Genomic DNA, 23190 nt, shown 5'->3' on the forward strand with positions numbered 1-23190 from the left:
GGGGAAAGTGTGGAGAGTGTCCAGCTTTAAGTTTCTGGGCACTCATATTTCAGAGGACCTCACATGGTTCACCAACACCGCTGCGCTGGTCAAGAAGGCACAGCAACGTCTGTTCTTCCTGAGTGTCAGGTCTCGCGTTTGATCTAGTTTCTGTTTCTTATTGGTTTTTAGTATTAGAGTTTGCATTCTTGTTTTATTTTGGTGTCTCACATCTCCTCTTGTTTCAGGTCCCATTTCCTGTCAGGTCGTTTACCCTCATGTGATTGTTGTCCCCGCCCTGATGTGTTTCACCTGTGTCTCGTTATGCCCTGCTAGTCTGTATTTAAGCCCTTTGTGTTTTAGTTCTCATTGCCAGTTCGTTGTGTATGCTACTTGGTATCACCTCGTTCCAGCTCTAGAAATCTTGTGACCTTGTGATCTCGACCATTGCCTGTTTTTCGACCACTGTTTTTTGCCTGCTCCTAGATTGTACTTTTGCCTCCGTTTTTGCTTACCTGTGTACCGACTTGGACTGATTAAACTCTGAAGACTGATCTGCCCTGTGTCTGAGCCTGCATTTGTGTCCTCCTCCTCGTTCAGTTCTGATACTGAGAACATTAAAAAAGACTGGTTTGCCCCAACAGTTGCTGACAACCTTCTACCGCTGCACCACAGAGAGCATATTAACGTATGGCATCTCTGTGTGGTATCTCAGCTGCACAGAGGCGGAGAGGAGAGCTCTTCAGCGCGTCGTTCACAGAGCGCAGAGGATTATTGGGATACAGCTACCAGCCTTGGGGGGCATCTACCACACACGGTGCCTCAGGAAGGCAGTCAGCATCCATAAAGACTCCTCACACCCTTGTAACGGACTGTTCGAACTACTTCTCTCCGGCAGACGTTACAAGGGCTTCTACGCCCGAACCTCCGGACTCAGAAACAGCTTCATTCCCAGAGCTATAGCGGCTCTGAACCGCCCCTGCTGAGACCCCCCACCCCCCCTGGACTGTCTCCCTCAGATGGTCACGTCGCACAGTTTATTTATTTATTTTATTTTTTTGACATCGGTTGGAAGCTGCATACTAAATCTCGTTGCACTGATGTGCAATGACAATAAAATATATTATTATTATTATATTATGAGACGGGAATTGGCTAGGTTTGACTAGCAAATGATACTTAAAAGGTCTGAAGAAGAGTCTCGACCCGAAACGTCACCTATTCTCGTTTTCACCCAGCAAACAGCTAACAATGGTACACAACAGCTAACAATGGCCTGTTTCCTTTATCATTGTTACTTTTTTCCATATCTTTCATTCATTGTTCTATATCTCTCTACATCATCATCTATATCTCTCGTTTCCATTTCCCGTGAGTTTCAGTCTGAAGAACTGTCTCGACCCGAAACGTCCATTCCTTCTCTCCAAACATGCTGCCTGTCCCACTGAGTTACTCCAGCTTTATGTGTCTATCTTCAGTTTAAACCAGCATCTGCAGTTCCTTGCTACACATTTTGTCTGCTATTTCAAGTGCTCCTCCCTTCATGTAAAATGTACTTCCAATGTTTGTCTTCATTTCTTCATCCAACCACCTTCATCAATACCTTCTGGTTATCGCAACCACACCCTCCCAGAAGGACCTCTTTGCTTCTATATTCAACTTCTCTTGTTATGAAGGCTATCATGCCATTCGCTTTCTTCACTGCTTGCTCTACCAACACACTTACTTTCAGTGACTGATGAACAAGGACCCCCAGGTCTCATTGTACTTCCCTTTTTCCCAACTCGACACCATTTCGATAATAATCTTCCTTTCTGTTTTTGCTATCAAAGTGGATAACCTCACATTTATCCATATTAAACTGCATCTGCCATGCATCTGCCCACTCCCCCAACATGTCCAAGTCCATCCTGCATTCTCATAGCATCCTCCTCACAGTTCACACTGCCACCCAGCTTTCTGTCATCTGTAAATTTGCTAATGTTACTTTTAATCCCTTTAATCTGAATCATTAATACATATAGAAAATAGCTGCGGTCCCAGCACCAAGCCTTGCGGTACCCCACTAGCCACTGCCTGCCATTCTGAAAGGGACCAGCTTTTCCTACTCTTTGTTTCCTGTCTGCCAACCAATTTTCTATCCATGTCAGTACCCCACCCCTAATACAATGTGCTCTAATTTTGCCCACTAATCTCCTATGTGGGACCTTATCAAATGCTTTCTGAAAGTCCAGGGACACTACATCCACTGGCTCTCCCTTGTCCATTTTCCTAGTTACATCCTCAAAGAACTCGGACCGATCCTGCTACTGCTATCCAAATGTGCCGCTATTTCATCTTTTATAGTCAGAGTGAGGCTATTGTGTGGAGGTGGGGATCAGGGAGGGGAGGTGAGGGTGGTGCTGGTTGAAAGGTGGGGGTGGTGGTGCTGCAGTTGTCACGGTTCCTGTCCCCACCCCCCGGGGGTTGGAGCCGCGACACAAACTAACACTCTAGAATCAATGGTACACAAAATTGCTGGAGAAACTCAGCGGGTGCAGCAGCATCTATGGAGCGAAGGAAATAGGCGACGTTTCGGGCCGAAACCCTTCTTCAGACTGATGGGGGGTGGGGGGGAGAAGGAAGGAAAAGGGGAGGAGGAGGAGCCCGAGGGCGGGCGGATGGGAGGGTGGGAGGAGACAGCTAGAGGGTTAAGGAAGGGGAGGAGACAGCAAGGGCTAGCAAAATTGGGAGAATTCAATGTTAATGCCATCCGGACGCAAGGTCCCCAGGCAGAATATGAGGTGCTGTTCCTCCAATTTCCGCTGTTGCTCACTCTGGCAATGGAGGAGACCCAGGACAAGAGGTCGGATTGGGAATGGGAGGGGGAGTTGAAGTGCTGAGCCACCGGGAGGTCAGGTTGGTTATTGCGGTCTGAGCAGAGGTGTTCAGCGAAACGATCGCCTAACCTCCGCTTAGTCTCCCCGATGTAAATCAGCTGACATCTAGAGCAGCGGATGCAGTAGATGAGGTTGGAGGAGATGCAGGTGAACCTTTGTCGCACCTGGAACGACTGCTTGGGTCCTTGAATGGAGTCGAGGGGGGAGGTGAAGGGACAGGTGTTGCATTTCTTGCGGTTGCAACGGAAAGTGCCCGGGGAGGGGGTGGTACGGGAGGGAAGGGAAGAATTGACAAGGGCGTTGAGGAGGGAGCGGTCTTTGCGGAAGGCAGACATGGGGGGAGATGGGAAGATGTGGTGAGTGGTGGGGTCACGTTGGAGGTGACGGAAATGGCGGAGGATTATGTGTTGTATTTGCCGGCTGGTGGGGTGAAAGGTGAGGACCAGAGGTACTCTGCCCTTGTTGCGAGTGCGGGGATGGGGAGAGAGAGCAATGTTACGGGGTATGGATGAGACCCTGGTGTGAGCTTCATCTATGGTGGCGGAGGGGAATCCCCGTTCCCTGAAGAACGAGGACATTTCGGATGCCCTGGTATGGAATGTCTCATCATGGGAACAGATGCCGCGTAGGCGGAGGAATTGGGAGTAGGGGATGGAGTCTTTACAGGGGGCAGGGTGGGAAGACGTGTAGTCCAGATAGCCATGTGAGTCAGTGGGTTTGTAATGTATGTCGGTCAGGAGTCTGTCCCCTGCGATGGAGATGGTGAGGTCAAGGAATGGTAGGGTAGTGTCGGAAATGGTCCAGGTGTATTGGAGTGCCGGGTGGAAGTTGGTGGTGAAGTGGATGAAGTCAGTCAGTTGTGTGTAGGTGCAGGAGGTGGCCCCAAAGCAGTCGTCAATGTAACGGAGATAGAGGTCGGGGATGGGGCCCTGGTACGTATTGAACAAGGATTGTTCAACGTACCCGACAAAGAGGCAGGCATAGCTGGGGCCCATGCGTGTGCCCATAGCTACGCCTTGTGTTTGGAGGAAATGGGAGGAGTCAAATGTAAAGTTGTTGAGGGTGAGGACCAACTCCGCTAAGCGGAGGAGAGTGTCAGTGGCTGGGTATAGGTTGCTCCTCTGGTCGAGGAAGAACCGGAGGGCTTTGAGGCCATCCTGGTGGGGGATGGAGGTGTAGAGTGACTGGACATCCATGGTGAAGATGAGGGGGTGAGGGCCTAGAGAGTGGAATGCGTGGAGGCGGCGGAGAGTGTCTGAGGTGTCTAGAACATAGGTGGGAAGGAATTTGACCAAGGGGGATAGGATGGAGTCAAGGTATGTGGAGATGAGTTCGGTGGGGCACGAACACGCAGAGACAATGGGTCTGCCGGGAGAGCCGGGTTTGTGGATTTTGGGGAGAAGGTAAAAACGGGCCGTGCGGGGCTGGGGAACGATGAGGTTGGAAGCTCTAGAATCAATGTAGCATTTTGAACGATGCAGCCAATGGGCAGCGGCGCCGGGGGGCGGGAAATAGACACAGACACAGACAGACGGCGTTGGAGGAGGTCGTGTCTGACGTCTGCTCAGCTCAGCTATACTCTACCCTACATCACCTACTGTACTATATTATACTCTAGGTGCGGCGGGGACAGGCGGCGACCAGAAGGGGAGTTGGTGAAGTGGCCAGAAGCTTCTGCTGCTCGGACCCCGGCCACAGGGACCATCACTCGGTGAGTCTGTCTGTCTGTCTGTCGTGTCGGTCCCTGGCCCCGCACAGGTGACCACTCCTCCCGGCGCCGGGGACCCTGCGGACGGTGGCGGCTCCCAGCCTCACCCCCTTGACTGCCTCCCCTTAAACACCGACCCACGGCAGCGCTGTCACAGCCCAAGGTAGGTATGTTGCAAAGCCTACCTGAAGATCGCTGAAAATCTGTCCCAGCCCGTGTGCGCGATATTGGCGCCATTTAGAGGGGGGCGGGTTTAAAACGCGATTTTCCCTAGGCTGTTCAAATCGAGGTTTTTCAGCCTAGTTAATTATTAACGAAAAATCGCTGGAAGATTCCGTAGCTGGAGCTATTTTTAGTTTTAAGGGCTTTCTTTACTTGTTATAGTAGGTTAAAAATTAACCTCTAAACCCGTGACCGCCGACAACTGGTCGGATCTCATACAGGGGAAAACGGAAGGTAGGCTGTTTATTTTTACGTTAAAAAGGGCTTCTTAAGATCCCTTTATACAAAGTTTAATGTTGCGAGTAGCTAATTTGGGCCCCATTATATCCCGCAGTATTTTTTGGGGCATTTGAGGGCACAAATCTACCGCAATGTGAACGTTCTAAACCAGCGCGTTCACAGGATCCCACTAGGAAGCTGATTTAAATGAACTTTTATTTACAGCAATTGAACACTAAATTCCTTCCATTTGGCCTATAAATTAATGTAAATGAGATTTAAAAATCATGTTTTATTGTGAATTATTTGTGAATATTATTTGGACACTTAGGCTATTTAAAAATGTTAATCATTTATTAAGAAATGGATAGATGTTTAGATCTAGTAATTGAAGTTTGAAATTAGCTACAATTGGGTAACTAACTAATTATATGCTTTAATTTCAGGTCATCCAAGTAAGATTATTTTATATTTGTTTCAGAATGCATCAATCTATGATAACTGAAAATTTCATTCAGTTCTCTTAATTTTTAAGAAAGTTATGGGCTTTTCACTGTCCATGATCACAGCTTTTTTGTTATGTCCATAGAAAATCAATAGGGAACAAGATGCTAATTTCCGAGTATGAAAATGGCCATAATTTTTTTAATACTTGAGATATGAAAGTGAATTAGGTGTCAAATTAAACTTCTTTTTATGCTTTATCTGATGGGATAAATTGCAGACTTGATTTTTAAAATCTCAAAATTTTGTAACATTGCTACCCAAGGGCGCTTCACGGCTGAATGAACCAACTGCACACTTTAAAGAAGTATTGTACAAGTTATTGACATTTGCAACTTTACAAAAACTACTTTTCAAGCCGCTTCCACTTGCCCTGTCTGTCAATGACGTCACGATGGAATCCCGAATCTCATTCATTTACATAAAATTCTAAACAAAATCTGTTTCATTCAAATTCTTCCGTTTTCATTCACAATAAACGTCACACATGGAATCCGAATCTCATTGACATTAAACATCGTGTGGGGTTGGGGTGGGATAGGGTAGAGGTGAGGAGTGGGGGAGCAGGCAGGCAGGCAGGGAGAGGGGTTATGGAGGGAGGAAGGGTGTGGCTGAGGGGGGGAGAGGTGATTGAGGGAGGAGGAGAGGGGAAAGAAGTGGGAAGGTGAAGGAAGATGCCTGGGTTGGGCCGAGCCTTGGGGCTGTAGCCGGGCCCAGAATTTGGACGCTGGGGAGCGGACACAGACACGGACTGGGCCCTGAGTGCGGCTCTGGTCCCTGGGCTGGGGTTCGAGCCGGTGTGGGGTCCGGGGTCTGCTGTTCCGGGCCCGCGGGGAGGGAGAGGAGCCGGACCTGGGGCAAGGACCTCTCCCAGACCACAGCCTCAGCCTCTCCCTCCCATGGCTCCAGACCTGTCGACACGTGACGCCTGTATGGTCGTGAATAGTCGTCCAAAGAGTCGTACCTTTTCCTGGTCACTGCTGGATTTTCAACACGTTGAACATTTTTGGCGACCTGCTGCGACTATGACGGGTGCCGGCAGTTGCCGAAAAAAATAGCCTAAGTGGGGCAGGCCCTTTAGACTGTTGAAAAAGCCTTGTTTATGGGCTCACAGTCAGGTGGGGGCTGTAAAGCTCCACTTGGTTCCAGTTGGATTGTCTGAGTCCCTGGATTGTCTTAGAGAGACACAAAATGCTGGAGTAACAACAGGACAGGCAGCATCTCTTGAGAGAAGGAATGGGTGACGTTTCTGGTCTAGACGCTTCTTCAGACAGATATCAGGGGAGTGGGAGGTACATAGACAAGGAAATCTATAACTGTATAGATAAGGATATCTCCCACTCGCCTGACATCAGTCTGAAGAAGGATCTCGACAGGAAACATCACCCATTCCTTCGCTCCAGCGATGCTGCCTGTCCCGCTGAGTTTCTCCAGCATTTTGTGTCCATCTTTGGTGTAGAGCAGCATCTGCAGTTCCTTCCTACACAAGCCATGTGGACAGGCCGGTGGGGGTGAGTAGGAGGGGTTGGGGGAGACGTGTAAAATCATAAAGGATAGTGAGTGAGGAGACGTCATGAGTAAGGACGACAAGGCCACTGTGTTGATGGTGCAGGTTTAAAAGGGTGGCACGGTGGCGCAGTGTAGAGTTGCTGCCTTACAGCGCTTGCAGCGTCAGTGATCAGGGTTCGATCCCGACTACAGGTGCTGTATTTACAGAGTTTGTATGTTCTCCTCGAGGGTTTTCTCCGAGATCTTCCGTTTCCTCCCAAGCTCCAAAGACATACAGGCTTGTTGGTTAACTGGCTTTCGTTAAATGTAAAATTGTCCCTAGTGTGTGTAGGGTAGAGTTAATGTGCGGGGATTACTGGTCGGTGTGGACTCGGTGGGTCGAAGGCTTGTTTCCGCGCTGTACCTAAACTCTACAGTGATTGGAAACAACCAGCGCTGCCTCTGGGTTTCTTGATTTTTGGTCACATTTGCTCTGAAACACAGAAGGAAGCAGATCCGGTGAAACTTCTCAAAGAAACTAGAGAAATGATGGAAATGGAATGGGTTTACTAGCCAGTGGGCGAAGAGCGAGGGGCAGGGGGATTGGTGATTGTTCAAGCATTTGTGACTATCTTCCGTTCACACAGCGGGCGCAGGCAGCCATGTGTTAGACACTTAATACAGCTAGTTATAACTAGTCCCAAAGACGTGCGGATTTGTAGCTTTATTGGCCTCTATAAATTGTCCCTAGTGTGAAAGGGAGTGGATGTGAAAATGAGGTCGCTTTGGGGTTATGGGGAAAAGGCGGGAGAATGGAGATGATGGGAAAAGATAGATCAGCCATGATTGAATGGTGTAGTAAATGATGGGCCAAATGGCAATTCTGCTCCTCGAACATATGAACATAGAACTAGTATGAAAGGGAGATCGATGGTCAGCGTGGACTCGATGGCCAAAGGCACTTGGATCCTTTCTGTACCTCACGTTTAGCTTTATTATTGTTACATGTGCTGGCGTACAGTGAAAAGCTTTGTTTTGTAAGCTATCCAATCAAATCAGATAAAAAATATTCATCAATACAATCGCCAAATCAAGTTGAATAGGTGGAGCAAAGGGGAAGATACAGAGTGCAGAATATAATTCTCAGCATTGTAGTGCTGCAGTTCCAGACACTGTCCAATGTGCGCAATGGGGTGGAGGTGAATTGGACAGTATCCTAGTTTCATTCGTTCATGTGATTGGAGATGAATTAGGCCATTCGGCCCATCAAGTCTACTTCGCCATTCAATCATGGCTGATCTATCTCTTTCTCCGAACCCCATTTCCTCCCCATAACTCCCGACACTCCGTACCAATCAAGAATCTACATATCTCTGCCTTATAAATATCCATTGACGGCCTCCACAGCCTTCTGTGGCAATGAATTCCACAAATTCATCCCCCTCTGACTGAAGAAATACCTCCTTATCTCCTTCCTAAAGGAATGTCCGTTAATTCCGAGGCTCTGACCTCAGGTCCTAGACTCTCCCACTAGTGGAAACATCGTCTCCACATCACAGTTTATGATTGTCCTAATAATCAGACAATTGGCCTGCCACATGCTGTATCCAGAGACTTGCTGTGTGTGTGGGTACTCTCCCATCCCTACTGATGTTGCCCATTTTTGATGATTGCCGCCCACAAAATGCTCTGCCTCATCATCAGATGCCAGGATGCCAGGGCAATGGTGAGCTGGAGGGAACAGTGCTCTGAAACAAAGCTCTGCCATGTATATTTCTGTGAACGGTGGCACAGCGGTAGAGTTGCTGCCTAACAGTGCCAGCGACCCGGGTTCCATCCGGATTACGGGCACTGCCTGCATGGAGTTTGTACATTCTCCCCGTGACCGCGTGGGTTTTCACCGAGATCTTTGGTTTCCTCACACACTCCAAAGACGTACAGGTTTGTAGGTTAATTGGCTTAGTATACATGTAAATTGACCCTTCCTCAGGCCACTCAGGCACAGGCATCAGCTGCCCTGGCCATTTTATGACTGTTTTTTTTTTTACTTGTATTTTAATGTTGCCTTTTTTACCTGCACTTTAAAAAAAACTGTTCATACTGTTTTTATCAGGAACTGGATTGTGTTTTATTTATGCGTGAAATGTTCACGACTATGCAGTAACTACAAGACATTGTGTATTCCCTTCCTGAAACCTGCAGCCCCAGTTTCAGCAAGTCTGGTCAGCAGCCATTTCATGCTCTTTTAACCATTTTAACTTTACAGAACAATCTTATAGTGTTGATTCAGGATTTCCATTCACATCAGTAGTCTGTTATCTGCGATGGAGATAGCGAGGTCTAGAAACGGTTGGGAGATGTCGGAAATGGTCGAGGTGAATTTGAGTGCCGGATGGAAGTTAGTGGTGAAATGGATGAAGTCAGTGAGTTCTGCATAGGTGCAGGAGGTAGCGTCAATGTAGCGGAAGTAGTGTTCGCTGATAGGGCCACGGTACGCCTCCAACAAGGATTGTTCTACATAGTCTACAATGAGGCATCCATTTGATTTTTTTGAAGATGTGACCAGAAAGGTGGATGAGGGCAGAGCTGTAGATGTTGTGTACATGGATTTCAGTATGACATTCTACAAGGTTCTGCATGTTAGGCTGCTCTGGAAGGTTAGGTTCTGCATGTTAGGCTGCTCTGGAAGGTTAGATCGCATGGGATCCAAGGAGAGATAGCTGAATGAATAGCAAATTGGTTCTGTGGAAGGAAGCAGAGGGTGATGATGGAAGGTTGCTTCTCGGACTGGAGGTCTGTGACTAGTTGTGCGACTCAGGGTTGGGTGCTGTCCCATTACTGTTTGTCATCTACATCAATGATTTGGATCAGAACATACAGGGCAAGATTAGCAAGTTTGCTGAAGATACAAAAGTGATTGGTTTTGCAGATAGTGAAGATGGTTGTGAAAGATTGCAGCAAGATCTGGATCGATTGGCCAGGTTGGCTGAGGAATGATTGATGGAATTTAAACCAAAGGCGGCTTTATCATTTTCAAACCAAAGACAGCTTTAGCGTTTTAAAACCTTAGGCAGCTTTAGCATTTTGAAACCAAAGGCAGCTTTAGCATTTTGAAACCAAAGGCAGCTTTAGCGTTTTCAAACCAAAGGCGGCTTTAGCGTTTTCAAACCAAAGGCGGCTTTAACGTTTTCAAACCAAAGTGCGGCTTTGGCGTTTTTAAACCAAAAGCGGCTTTAGCATTTTCAAACCAAAGGTGGCTTTAGCGTCTTCAAAGCAAAGGCAACGCAGCTTTAGCATTTTCAAACCAAAACACACTTTTGCATTTTCAAACTACATTTTCAAATCACATTAAGGACACTGACAGGTCAGTAAAACCACTCACAGTTTAGTAGACATGTGTTCAGTGTTATTCACAGCTCAGACAGAGCTGTGACCTGTCGCTCCCCACCCCCCCCCCCCCCCCCCCCCCCCCATCTTGCAGGGTTTTATAGTCCCTGAGGAAGGGGTGTGGCCTTCATGGCGTGATGGACAAGAGAGAGAATCTCAACATTTTTAAAACATTAATAAGTCTTTTCTTTTTCGTTGATGGGAAAAATCCTCTGGCCCTGCGCAGCGGATGGGGACTCCGAGTAAGATGGCCAAAAATCACAGCCGTAAGTGGGAGAGTTTTTCTAAAATCAATATGCAGTGCAACAGGAAGTGGTCAAGCTCAGAGTTTTAATTATATAGATTTAGCTTACTAACCTGTACGTCTTTGTAGTGTGGGTGGAAGCCGGAGCGTTCTCCATGCAGGTCATGGGGAGAACGTACAAACTCCATAAAGAAAGCACCAGTAGTCGGGGTCGAACCTGGGGCTCTGGTGCTGTGAGGCAGCAACTCCACCACTGTGTTGCCCCTCAGCTGCTCTACCTCTCAGTCAGACCATTTATCTCAGCACATTTAACGCCATACTCTCAATTCCGTAATATCAAGGCCAGTCATCTGGCTGGGACTGGTCTCCGTAGCCACTTGGGCAGATAATTCCCTGCATTTCCCATCCGCTGGATGTTCAGCTGCTATGGTTCAGTGAAGTTTGCTTTCAATTGAATGGTGGATTCTGCGGGCAATTGACGGGAATTTGTGAGAAACGCGTTTCAAGGCAAATTTGTGAAGGACTTGGATTCTCTGAGAGCTGGCAATGATTTGATGCGCTGAAATGGCCTATGTCATAAGGAAATATGAAGTATGGAAAAGTGACGTTTCTGCATTACATATTTGTAACTTTGACGTGTATGTTGTGACATAAGTAGCTGCGAGTAGAATTAAAAAGCCTCCAAACTTGAAAATAAACGTTGTTTTTAATTTCTATTCCTAGATGTTGTTGCAGGAGGTGAAGGAAATGGAATCTGCTGTGGAAAGGTGCAGAGCTGCGCTGGGGCAGTTTCCAGACTGCATCAACTGCTCACAACGATAAATAAATAATTTAAGGGCCTGTCCCACTTGGCGCTTTTTTTCGGTGACTGCCGGTGTCATATCAGTGTCGCCAAAAGATTTTGAACATTTCAAAATACAGCGACGACAAAAAAAATACTGTGACACTTGAAAAAACACCGCGCATCCAAACGTGATCACGCCACGTCACACGTCATCACGTCACGCCACGTCATACGTCATCATGCCACAAATGTTTCTGCGTTGATGTCGTCGGCCACAGCAAAGATTCTATAGCGGAACTAACAGAATTATGAATCTAACCCTATATCACACACACAAACTGTTCCCCCGCAACGTTGATTACACTGCGAGTCGGGTCTGGTCAGGTAGGTTCTGGTTACTAAAATGGGCGGGGAAAAATGCCCAGGACCCCCTCCGTAGCGTACATCACGTCAGCCCATTACATTTCGCAGGAGTGGCCTATCTTACTCCGCTATATGATCTTTGGGCCACAGTATCTGCAGATGCATCATGATGCCCCTGGGGTTGTGGCACGGCAGCAGGTTTGCCTGTGGCTGAGCTGTGAGCAGCATAACGCTGATGCTGTAAGTTTCCAGCCAGGAGTGGAGCAGCAGCAGACCCCTGGGGGGGGGGAGGGCTTCGTCGGTTGTTGCGTGCAACAGGTCAACATCGTCTTCAGTTTAGAGGTACAGCGTGGAAACACGCCCTTCGGCCCACTGAGTCCGTGCGGACCAACGATCAGCCTTACGCCGGTAGTCAGGATAGAACCCGGGTCTCTGGCACTGTAAGGCCGTAGCTCTACTGCTGCACCACCGTGCTGCTTCTGCTCTTACACTCTGATGGCTTGCTTTGTCCTGTATAGGACAGGTTTTGTCTGGGCCACAGCCAGACATAAAAACAGTATTTTTCCACGAGCAGTAGCTCTACTCAACAGCCAAAGGTCTGTAGCCTCTGTTTACTCTGGTACTTTAATTCCACATGTTTAAATTATAATATTTTATTTTTAATTGTCTACTGTATATCATGTTTTTATCCTTGCAAGCAAAGCATCAAGGCAAGTTCTTGTATGTATACATACTTGGCTAATAAAATTATATTGATTATTATTATTATAGGTTGACAGATGAACAGAAGCAGCTACTGACTGCACTGGCATTGCTGGAGGAGCAGCTCAGCCAGACACGGCTGGAACTGCAGACTGCACGTGTGGCACAGAAGGACATGGACCCCAGCATGCAAGCTTTGGAAAGCAGACTTCAAAGTATGTCTGACGCAAGTCTTCCCAAATGGTTTTTTATTTAACTGTAAAAGGCCAAAACTTAGCACTTCTTCTGCCCAGAGATGATTAAAGAGATTGAGGTGAAGCGGAAAGTGTGGAAAGTATCTTGCCCTCTTCCCTCCCCTTCTTTAACACTCAACTCCCACTCACCCCCTCCCTCTCTACTGCGTTCTTCCCTTTCTCTCACTGTCTCTCCTTTTCCCCCTCTGCTCCTTTCCATGTGTTCACGACGTGGTCTCCTCTACATTGGAGAAACCAAACAGGCGTTGGGTTCGATCCATGGGGCACTGCTGAGCTGCCTGTTATCTCATTCTGACTCTTGGATGTGGGACTTCCTGCCCTGTTGCAATGAGGCTCATAACAATCTTGAGGAATGGCATCTGACCTTCCATTTGCGCTCATGGCAGTCCTCTGGGCTTGAACTGAATTTGATAATCTTGGGTAACTTGATTCCCCTGTTAGTATCAATTGTCCATTCGTGATAATTGGGTTGGCTTGTTTTTTAAAATCTCTATCCAAAAGTGGAGGGCATGTCCATGCTGACCTGCCAGACATGTCTTGTGTGAAAAGCGTCTCCTCCTGAAACGTCACCCATTCCTTCTCTCCAGAGATGCCGCCTGTCCCATTGTCTATCTTCGGTTTAAACCAGCATCTGCCGTTCCTTCCTAGACATGTCTTCTTGCTGTGGATTTTGTAACTGCTACGATCTTTTGTCTATTTTTCTTATCACCTAACCGCTCCTATTCACTCCTTGACCAGATAACTTTGTGTGCAGCTTATCGCCTGGGTTTACACTATCGGAGTTATCCACCCACCTGTGCAGCTTTACAAGTTTCTTTTGTCGCCTCCCCAGTTCTGACGAAGGGTCTTTGACTTGAAACATGAATTCTGTTTCTCTGGCTGTGGATTTGACCCGAGTGCTCCCAGCATTTTGTTTTTCAGATTTATTCCATCAGCAGTTTTCACACATTTATTCTAACTTTTTTTTCTATATGACTGCCACCTTTCAGTCCATGTTAGCACACTTCCTCCAATATCTTGGGCTCTTCATTTTTGTGCAGCAGCCTCATATGTGACAAATGCCTTTTGGAGATCTAAATACACACTACATTTACAGGAGATAGACACTAAAAGCTGGAGTAACTCAGCGGGTCAGACAGCATCTCTGGAGAAAACAAATAGAAAAGTCCTTTTCTCCAGAGATGCTATCCGAGCCGCTGTTACTCCGGCTTATTGTGTCTATCTTTGGTTTAAAGCAGCATTTACAGTTTATTCCTACAACATTTACAAGTTTCCCTTATCAACTCCCTATCACATCCTGTCATGTTATGTCACACATGATTTTCAATAAACCATGTCGGCTACATTTGATTAGATGCAGCTTACCAAATGATTTGTTATTTCCTCTTGCGAACTATGAGTGCTGGATGAATTAGAATCATAGAGTGATACAGTGTGGAAACAGACGCTTTGGCCCAACTCGCCCACACCTGCCAACATGTCCCATCTACACTAGTCCCACCTGCCTGCATTTGGTCCATATCCCTCCAAACCTGTCCTGTCCACGTACCTGTCAATTGACCTATAGTTCCCACCTTCTGTTTTATGTGATGGGAGGCCAGGAGAATCTCGCTCACAGCCTCTTCTATTGCTGTTCCAGGTGCCCAGTAAATGTGAGTTCTGCTTCCAACAACCATTCAGGCAGTGAACCCTTGGCCCACTGTACTAATTGCATCAAACCCTTGTGCCAATTGAATTACATTTCCAACTTTGTGTTGGAAAGATAGTTACATTGTTTACTCTGAATGGACCAGTCAGAATATCATAACCTTATGTGTAGGAAGGAACTGCAGATGCTAGTTTACCCCGCAGATAGACATCAGCAAGACAGGCAGCATCTCTGGGGAGGGGGAGGGGGGGAGGAATGGATGACATTTCGGGTCGAGACGTCTGAAGAAGGGTCTCAATCCAAAACATGATCCATTCCTTCTCTCCAAAGATGCTGCCTGTCCCGCTGAGTTACTCCAGCATTTTGTCTTTTTTCTATAATATTATAACCACTCAAACAATCTACCTGCTGCAGTTCCTGGCGACTCTCTCCTTGCAACCTTTCTTCTCCAGTCCTGCAAATGTTGTAAACCTTTCTTGTGCCTCTCGAGTGAACTCCCATCAATCCTGTAGGGAGGCAACCCGAATCCACACAATGTTACAGGTACGGCTGAGCTAACGTTTTTTACAGTTTCAAGATGACTGTCCCTTCAAAGATCCATCAACAAGCTCTCCAAAGATAGACACAAAATGCTGGAGTAACTCAGCGGGATGGACAGGATCTCTGGAGCATTAGATGCTGCCTGGTCCGCTGAATAACTCCAGCATTTTGTGTCTATCTTCAGTGTAAACCAGCATCTGCATTTCCTTCCTACACAACAAGCTCTCCAAGATCTTTCTGTTCCCCACCACGGTTCAGTATCCTTTCAGCTATAATGTATTCCCTTGCCTTATCTCCTCCGCCAAAGCATCAACAATTGTAAAATAATGTTTTTTTTAGGATGACAAGGATACTGCTTTGCATTGATTTCAATGTTTACAAGGAGGAGCACTGACTATCCTGCTCTTGTGTGTTTAGAAGGAGAAGGTGTTGCTCCCACTTGTCCACAAGCTGCTCTTCGGTTCATCACATGATAGTACAGGGGAACCACTGACAGCACAGCTGGTGCATCACAAGGAACTCGATGCCCTCCTCGCTGGCTTGGAGAAGATCCTCTCAGATGCTTCACTTTATCCTGGTCCTGCAATGGAGGCACACTCGGCAGCTGTCAGAGCAGGAATTATTAAGGTACAAGCATACAAGCAGTCAGTGGCTCTGGAGCACATTATTGTATTTCAGAAAAGTAATTTATCCATAATACTAGACTAGGTGGAACCCGTTCGGTCCCATGTTCACACGGGAGGGCTAGTCCCCCAACGCAATATTCCACCTCTCCACCAATTCCAATATTGGTGGTGGGGGGGCTTTCTGGAGTGCTAGTATGGGTGTTGTGGGCTGAAGGGACTGGTTTCCAGAGGGCTAGTATGGACATTGTGGGCTGAATGGATTCTTGGGCTGGCAGCTCAGTCACTCAAGCCTGGTGTGCTGGCAGCTCACTCACTCACTCACAGCTGGTGGACTGGCAGTTGACTCAAGGCTATTCCTTGAAATTCAATTTCAAGCAGATTGCAAGGCCACCAAATTCAAAAGCAGTTTCCTACCATTTCAAGCAGGGTGCAAGGCCACCAAGGTGACCTCTCCCTCCCCCATCTTGCAGAGACTGTCATGCCCACAATTCCGGGTTTTAGAGTCCCTCCCCCTCCCACCAGAAGGGGCGTGGCCTTCATGGCAGTGATTGACAGGAGAAAAATCTCAACATTTTTTAAAGACAAATAACTTTTATTTTTCATCGATGGGAAAAATCCTCTTGTTCTGCGCAGAGGGTGGTCTCTGAGTAAGATGGCCAAAAATCACAACCGTAAGTGGTCGCATTTTTCCTAAAATCAATATGCAGTGCAAACAAGAAGTGGTGAAGATGAGACTTTTAATTATATAGATAAACAGTTAATGAAATTGGGGCATGTCTTGCTCCACGTTCCATCAATTCAGCACTTTCGTTTGCAATGTGTCAATGAACACCACATCCTTAAACATTGCTCCCATGAAGTGTCTGAGAGTCCCTCAGTGTCTAGTGGTGGCCGGACCTTAGACCAGGGTCACTCCACCACAGCCTCTGCGGTGACAGCACTGAGCTTCAGTGTGTCCCTCACACCACATACTCTCACACCCTGGAATGTGCCAGTCGGTAGCAATTCATTTACCCACATCTTATGCGGGAAGATCAATTTTTGTGCAGACCAAAGTGAGTCTTCCGCTGAGATAATGATCTTCCAGCAGCAGTTGACATTTATCTTGTTGTGCGGCCCTGTGAACAGCTCACTGATGCACAACTGCTCAGGATGAACCAGGACAAGAGCCCTTGCATTATTCTTCTGACCTTCCTGTCAAACGCTCAGTGCATAAGGAGGTGAATGTTGGCCACACCACAACCATCTCAATGGCAGCGTGCATTTTTGACAGAGCAGGCAGGGTCTGACTGGGAGGGCTCCTCACACTACTGTTGGCGAGTTCCTCTGTCTGATTAGGGAGCCATCTGATGGGATCCATCGAGTCCTTCTCCCACGGTGCCTGTAGCTCGTTCTACCTTGATCACTTGTGGTCAAAGGTAGTTTTCTTCAGGAACCTTTATGTGAAGGACAGGTAGTAAGGCAATGTCAAACTGAATGGAACATTGCATAAGTCTATATCGGCCAACATGTCCCAGCTACACCAGTCCCACCTGCCTGCGTTTGCCCCATATCCCTCCAAACCTGTCCTGTCCATGTCAATGTAGTGTAATAATTATTGACCTGATCACATAATCCTGCCACCTTCTATGGAGTATACTTGGCCTCTCCATTGCTCACTTTTATGAGACCTTGCTAATTCCACATTATGGGAATGGATAAGAGGGATCATTTTGTGGGAACTGTTGAAGGGAGCATTGCCGATCTGGTTTCTGTATGTGTGTGGGCTCTGCACTCTATTGCACTCGACTGCTCCCTTCTTATCCCAGATGCAAAGATAGGGAAACCGAGGAGAGCTGGATCAGTGGCTGATCTACTTGAAGCCTCTACAAGTTTCAAACTTGCTGAACCAATCCAGAGTACAGATTGTAGAAACAAGAACCTGCAGATGCTGGTTCACCGAGGAAAGACACAAAATGCTGGAGTAACTCAGCAGGTCAGGCAGGCCCAGGAATCCTGCCGACCCACTGAGTTACTCCAGCATTTTATCTTTCCAGAATAGAAGTTTATTTTTCATGGCCACTTTATTCACAATTTGTCAGTTGCCACAAAGCAAGCCTGTGTAAGTAAGCTTGTTCTCTCCTCATCCACGATGCTACATGGAGTAAAGCTGTTGCTCCCAGTATTTCCTGCTGTCATTTGAGATCCATGTTCTTCTCATACCTCTAAAGCACCGACCTTTTCCATGATAAAATGCTTGTTATCAATGCTGTATGCAATTGAATAGAATGTCCTGAAATCCATGATCAGTAGGATGTTTTAAGTCTGGTTTGTAGCTAATCCATCTTCTCTCCTGCCTACAGTACTTTCATACTGAAGCACAGGTTCCCTGATCTGTCATCATGTTTTTTTGCCTTGTAGAATAAAGATGCTGCAGCATTCAAACTAATTGAACAGCGGGTGAATAACAACTGGGGCCATCCAGAATACACTTGCCTGTACCGGTTGTGTGTCCACGGAGAAGCAGCGATGTGATTCTGGAGGTCAGCTACCCCGCACTGTGCAACACTAACAACCTCTATGTAATCGGGATTCAAAGTTGATTTCCTGCAACAATGTCAATTTCTGTCATAAATGCTAATAGTGTTTTAAATTATTGATAAATATTTTGTATTAAGTATATTTAGAATGAAATATCTTTAATTTGAATGTTTTTCATTTACGGCAGGGTGTGTGTGGGGGAGGGGGGTTGTGGGGGAGGGGGTGTGAGGGGGGGAGGGGGTGTGAGGGGGGAGGGGGGTGTGGGGGAGGGGGCTGTGGGGGTCTGGTGGGGGAGGGGGGGCTGTGATGGAGGGGGGGCTGTGGGGGAGGGGGGGGGTGGCAGAGGGGGGGTTGTGGGGGAGCTGTGGGTGAGGGGGGGGCTGTGTGGGAGAGGTGATGGGGGGGGTTGTGTCGGGGGGTGTAGGGGACCTCCAGAATCACATGGGGTGTGGGAGGGGTGTGTGGGCTTACCGGTTCCCAATTTGGGACGTGTGTGCAAGAAGGAACTGCAGAGAGAGACAGAGAGACAAACCCACGGGTTCTTTTTACCTTAAGCTCCTGAATTAAATCTGCTTCATTGCACATGCATATTGAAATCCCCACATGCACATTGAAGTCGCGTTTCCTTGCTCACATGCTTATATCTCCTGATGTAACTTATACCCTACATCCTGGCTACTGTTTGGAGGCCTGCATATAACTCCCATCAGGGTATTTTCACCCTTGCAGTTTCTTAACTCTACCCACAAAGATTCCTCATCTTCTGATCTTATGTCATCCCTTGCTAAGGATTGAATTTCATTTCTGTACCAGCAGAGCCACCCCACTCTCTCTGCCCACCTGCCTGTCTTCTTGATAGGATGTGTATCCTTGCATGTTTAGCTCGCAGCTCTGACCCTCTTTCAGCCAAGTCTCTGCGATGCCTACGTCGGACCAACCAGTTTCTAACTATGAGCTCATGCACCTTGTTGCGTACACGGTGTGCATTCAATTACAATGTTTTTACTTGTATAGTAATAGACAATTGGTGGGGAAATTGTGTATTATTGCCAATTGTCCGTTATAACCGAGTATAGTATTATCATTGTACGTAGTTGAAACAAAGAACTGCAGGTGATGATCAATACACAAAAGGACACAAAGTGCTGGAGTAACTCAGGCAGCATCTCTGGAGAACATGATAATTTGGGACGTGTGTGCAAGAAGGAACTGCAGATACTGGGTTAAACCAAAGATAGACATAAAAAGCTGGAGTAACTCAGCGGGACAGGCAGCATCTCTGGAGAGAAGGAATGGGTGACGATTCGGGTCGGGACCCTTGTTCAGACTGCTGAGTGCTCCAGCACTTTGTCGTTTCACCTTAAAACTGGGCGCCAATGCCGCTGCTCTGCATCACGAGCCCTTCTTCACCCACCGCACGGTCCGAGGAGACGGTTGTTGTTGCTGCTCATGTTGTAGCCCCTGGGAACTGAGCTTTCCTCAAGCTGTGGCCAACGATACGGCACGCAATGTCACCCTGGGGTCCCCTCCCCTCTCACCTGCTGCCGCTTCCAAGGTGGAGTGTCCAAGGGAGGAGGAGGCGGCGACGGTGGGCAGGTGGAGGGAACCTGAAGAAAACGCTGATGACCAGGGGCTACAAGGAGAATCGCAACAACAGCCACAGTCATCAGTTCATACGGATGGTGAAGAAGCGCACCTTGTGAGCCGGGGTTGGGGCAGAAAGTCTGTCCGCTATCATTGAAATTTGTTATGTAGTCAGTTAAATTAAGGATTTACTGTATTCGCTATCACTTTTAAATTGGTTCACATTTTGCCTGACATTAGATTCTTATCGCTTTTTTAAAAACTTTTGCTCCTATTACTTCTTCTGGACATGAATAACCTCTCCTGGGTACTCCTTCCCTTTAACTTCATGAATACATTTCCAATTTGTAGACCTCACCCCCCCCCCCCCACCATGGGGCCCCAACTATGTAGTTGAAAGCTCTATCTACATCAAGCCCTAATGAGGTGATTTGCCAGGACCCTGGTCCCAGCTGCGGGTCCAATTGGAACAGTACCTGTTTCCTTTATACCACAGTGTCCCACCAATTTGAACCAACTTCTCTCAGACCAATCTTTGAGCCACACGTTGAAGCGATTTGCTTGTTTGGGGCTCAGGAAGTAAGCCAGAGATTATGATTCTGAGGATCTGCTTTTTAATTTAGTCCCTCTTGAAGTCCCTCTTGCCCCAATTCAGAATTGTAACTTGTGGGCCCACCCTCAATGTTGGTTTAATTGTCTGGTGTGCAAATAAACCGTGCTTTTCTTACATACAGTCCATATACAAGCACAATTCCCCATTAGCAAAGTGTACAGAAATAGTCTACTGAGCCCGCTGCACGTAAGAGGCGATAGGTTTTGGCACTTTTTGCAAAAAGTGTACCTTCTTGCAGATGGTACGAGTAAATGTGGTGGGGGTCCGTGATGATGCCTTTGAGGTAGTGCCTCCTGTAGATCCCTTCAATTGTGGAAGGGTCAGTACGTGTGATGGACTGGGCAGTGTCCACAATTCCTTGTAATCTCCTTTGTTTCTCGGAGTTTGAGAAGCTGAACCAGCCCGTGATGCAACCAATCTACATGCTCTCGACCGCACACATGTAGATGTATTCATGGACATACTCATGTAGGATAGACTAGTGTACGGATGATTGCTACACAACATGGACTCGATGGGCCGACAGGCCTGTTTACATGCTTTATCTCTAAACTAAACCATACCAAATCATGGAATGTTCAAAGTTCTTTAATGTTATAAAGCAGGTGGGAACCGTGGACCTTAGTAATGAGGAGTTGAAGATGTCCATAAAAATTCCACACTATCTAGCTCCAGTGCGGTCAAATACTCATCATATGTTAACCCACATATTCCTGGCATCGTTCTTGTAAACCTCCTCTGGACCCTCTGCAGAGCCAGCACATCCTTCCTCAGATATGGTGCCCATAACTGCTCACAATGCTCCGAATGCGGCCTGACCAGCGCCTTATAGAGTCTCAGCATAACATCCCTGTTTTTGTATTCTAGCCCCCTTGAAATATATTTTGCTTGCCAATGGGAGGGAGAGAGAGACGAGGGCAGGCTGTTACGTTTTGACCTCAAATTGGAGAATGAGAATTGCATGGGGCGAGCACAAATTGAAGGGTTTCAAACAAGAGTGAACCCTCTGAGGTGAGGTTTGCCTGCCTGCGTATCACAAATATAGGCAAGGCAGCCTCTCCAAGAGAAGCACAGCTACTGAGCCATTATAATGCCGCAGAGAAAAAAAGCAAACAAATCACCAGGTGTGAATGGTTCCGTCTCATCTCCTTCCAGTACTTCCACACCTCAAAAAAAAGTTTCATTAAATAGAATCCCAAATTACCTGGAATTTGATGGTATTTCCTAAAATTTTCAAAAATGCTTCCCGCGTGCTATTTGTTTTTGGGTTTTTTTCGCGGGCACACGTTAACAACACAAAGAAGAACAAGGCAAAACAGATCTATGTAACTACACTGTAGCTGCCTGCTTCTGTTATTCAGTTGTACAGTGTTAAGCATGGCAGCTTTCCTTGCCCCCAACAGCTTTTGTTTTTTCACCGCTCTCATGTCTCTCAGTCTCTCTCTCTCTCTCTCCCTCCCTCTCTCTCTTTGTCCCTCCCTCCCTTGCTTTCTTTCTCACTCTCCCTCCTTCCCTCTCTCTCCCTCTCCTACCCCCTCCCTCCCTCACTCTCTTATTCCCTCCCTCTCTTGCTCCCTCTTCCTTCTCTCCCCCTCCCTGCACCCTCCCTCTCGGCCCCTTGAGCCCACCCACACAGAATTCTACCACTGCCAGAAAAATAATCAAAGGCTCAACTTTTACTGAGAAAGAGAATTCCAAAGAAATATACATTATAGAAACTTACAAAATTCTTAAAGGGTTGGACAGGCTAGATGCAGGAAGATTGTTCCTGATGTTGGGGAAGTCCAGGACAAGGGGTCACAGTTTAAGGATAAAGGGGAAATCCTTTAGGACCGAGATGCGAAAGACATTTTTCACACAGAGAGTGGTAAATCTCTGGAACTCTCTGCCACAGAAGGTAGTTGAGGCCACAGTTTATTGGCTATATTTAACAGGGAGTTAGATGTGGCCCTTATGGCTAAAGGGATCAGGGGGTATGGAGAGAAGGCAGGAACAGGATACTGAATTGGATGATCAGCCATGATCATATTGCAGGCTCGAAGGGCCAAATGGTGGGACTAAGGGGAAATAAAAGTTGTTCGGCACGGACTTGTAGGGCCGAGATGGCCTGTTTCCGTGCTGTAATTGTTATATTGTTATATGGCCTACTCCTGAACCCATTTTCTTTGTTTCTATGTTTCTAAAGATTCATTATTATACAAGAATTTTCCCGAACAATCTTTGACCCATAGCGTTATATTGAATTGAATCCTTTATTTGTCATTCAGACCTTTCGGTCTGAACGAAATGTCGTTGCCTGCAGCCATACATGTAATAATAAACAACACACAAATTAACATCCACCACAGTGAGTTCACCAAGCACCTCCTCACTGTGATGGAGGCAAAAGTCTTAGGGTTGCTGTTCCTTCCCTCCTCTTCTCCCTCTGCGCTGAGGCGATACCCCACCGGGCGATGGTAAGTCAGTCCCGCGGTTCAAGCTCCGCAGCCCGGGGGTGGTCGAAGCTGCCGCCCTCCAGTCCAGCGGACGCAGTTGTTGCCACGGGAGCTCCGGAAAACAGGCACCAGCCTGTGACCCGCGAGCTCCCGACGATGTCATCCACTGGCCCGCGGCCGAGCCCCGGATTCAGGTCGCCGCCGCCTCAGCCACCGGAGCACCGTCTCCGCCCCGCACCGGGCCGTCCCCACGGGAACGCCATTCCAGCCCCGAGCCGGGCCGCCCTCACGGGAGCATCTCAGCCCCGCACCGGGCCGCCCCCACGGGAGCGCCTTCCAGCCGGGAGCCGGGCCGCCCTCACAGGTGTGCCGAGTCGTGCCGCTGCCTGAATACCGCCGCAGCTCGAAGACAGCCAGCCTCGCGTTGGTAAGTCCTGGCTGGCTCTACCTCCGGATCCTCGAGTTCGGTCGCAAGACGGGGGAAGAGAAGG

At 47.5% G+C, this 23190-nt stretch overlaps 1 long non-coding RNA gene across 1 annotated transcript; it reads right to left on the bottom strand.

Annotated features, from left to right (window-relative positions):
• Positions 1-439: 439 nt before the first annotated feature.
• LOC116967629 lies at positions 440-22125 on the bottom strand. Its single transcript, XR_004410282.1, has 4 exons — positions 22113-22125; positions 13815-13817; positions 1490-1499; positions 440-570 (listed from the first exon to the last, which is right to left on the bottom strand). It is a non-coding gene; the product is annotated as an uncharacterized LOC116967629 (long non-coding RNA).
• Positions 22126-23190: the final 1065 nt, after the last annotated feature.

The sequence above is a fragment of the Amblyraja radiata genome, chromosome 40 (genome assembly GCF_010909765.2).
Source record: "Amblyraja radiata isolate CabotCenter1 chromosome 40, sAmbRad1.1.pri, whole genome shotgun sequence".
In the NCBI taxonomy this organism is placed as follows: Eukaryota; Metazoa; Chordata; class Chondrichthyes; order Rajiformes; family Rajidae; genus Amblyraja; species Amblyraja radiata.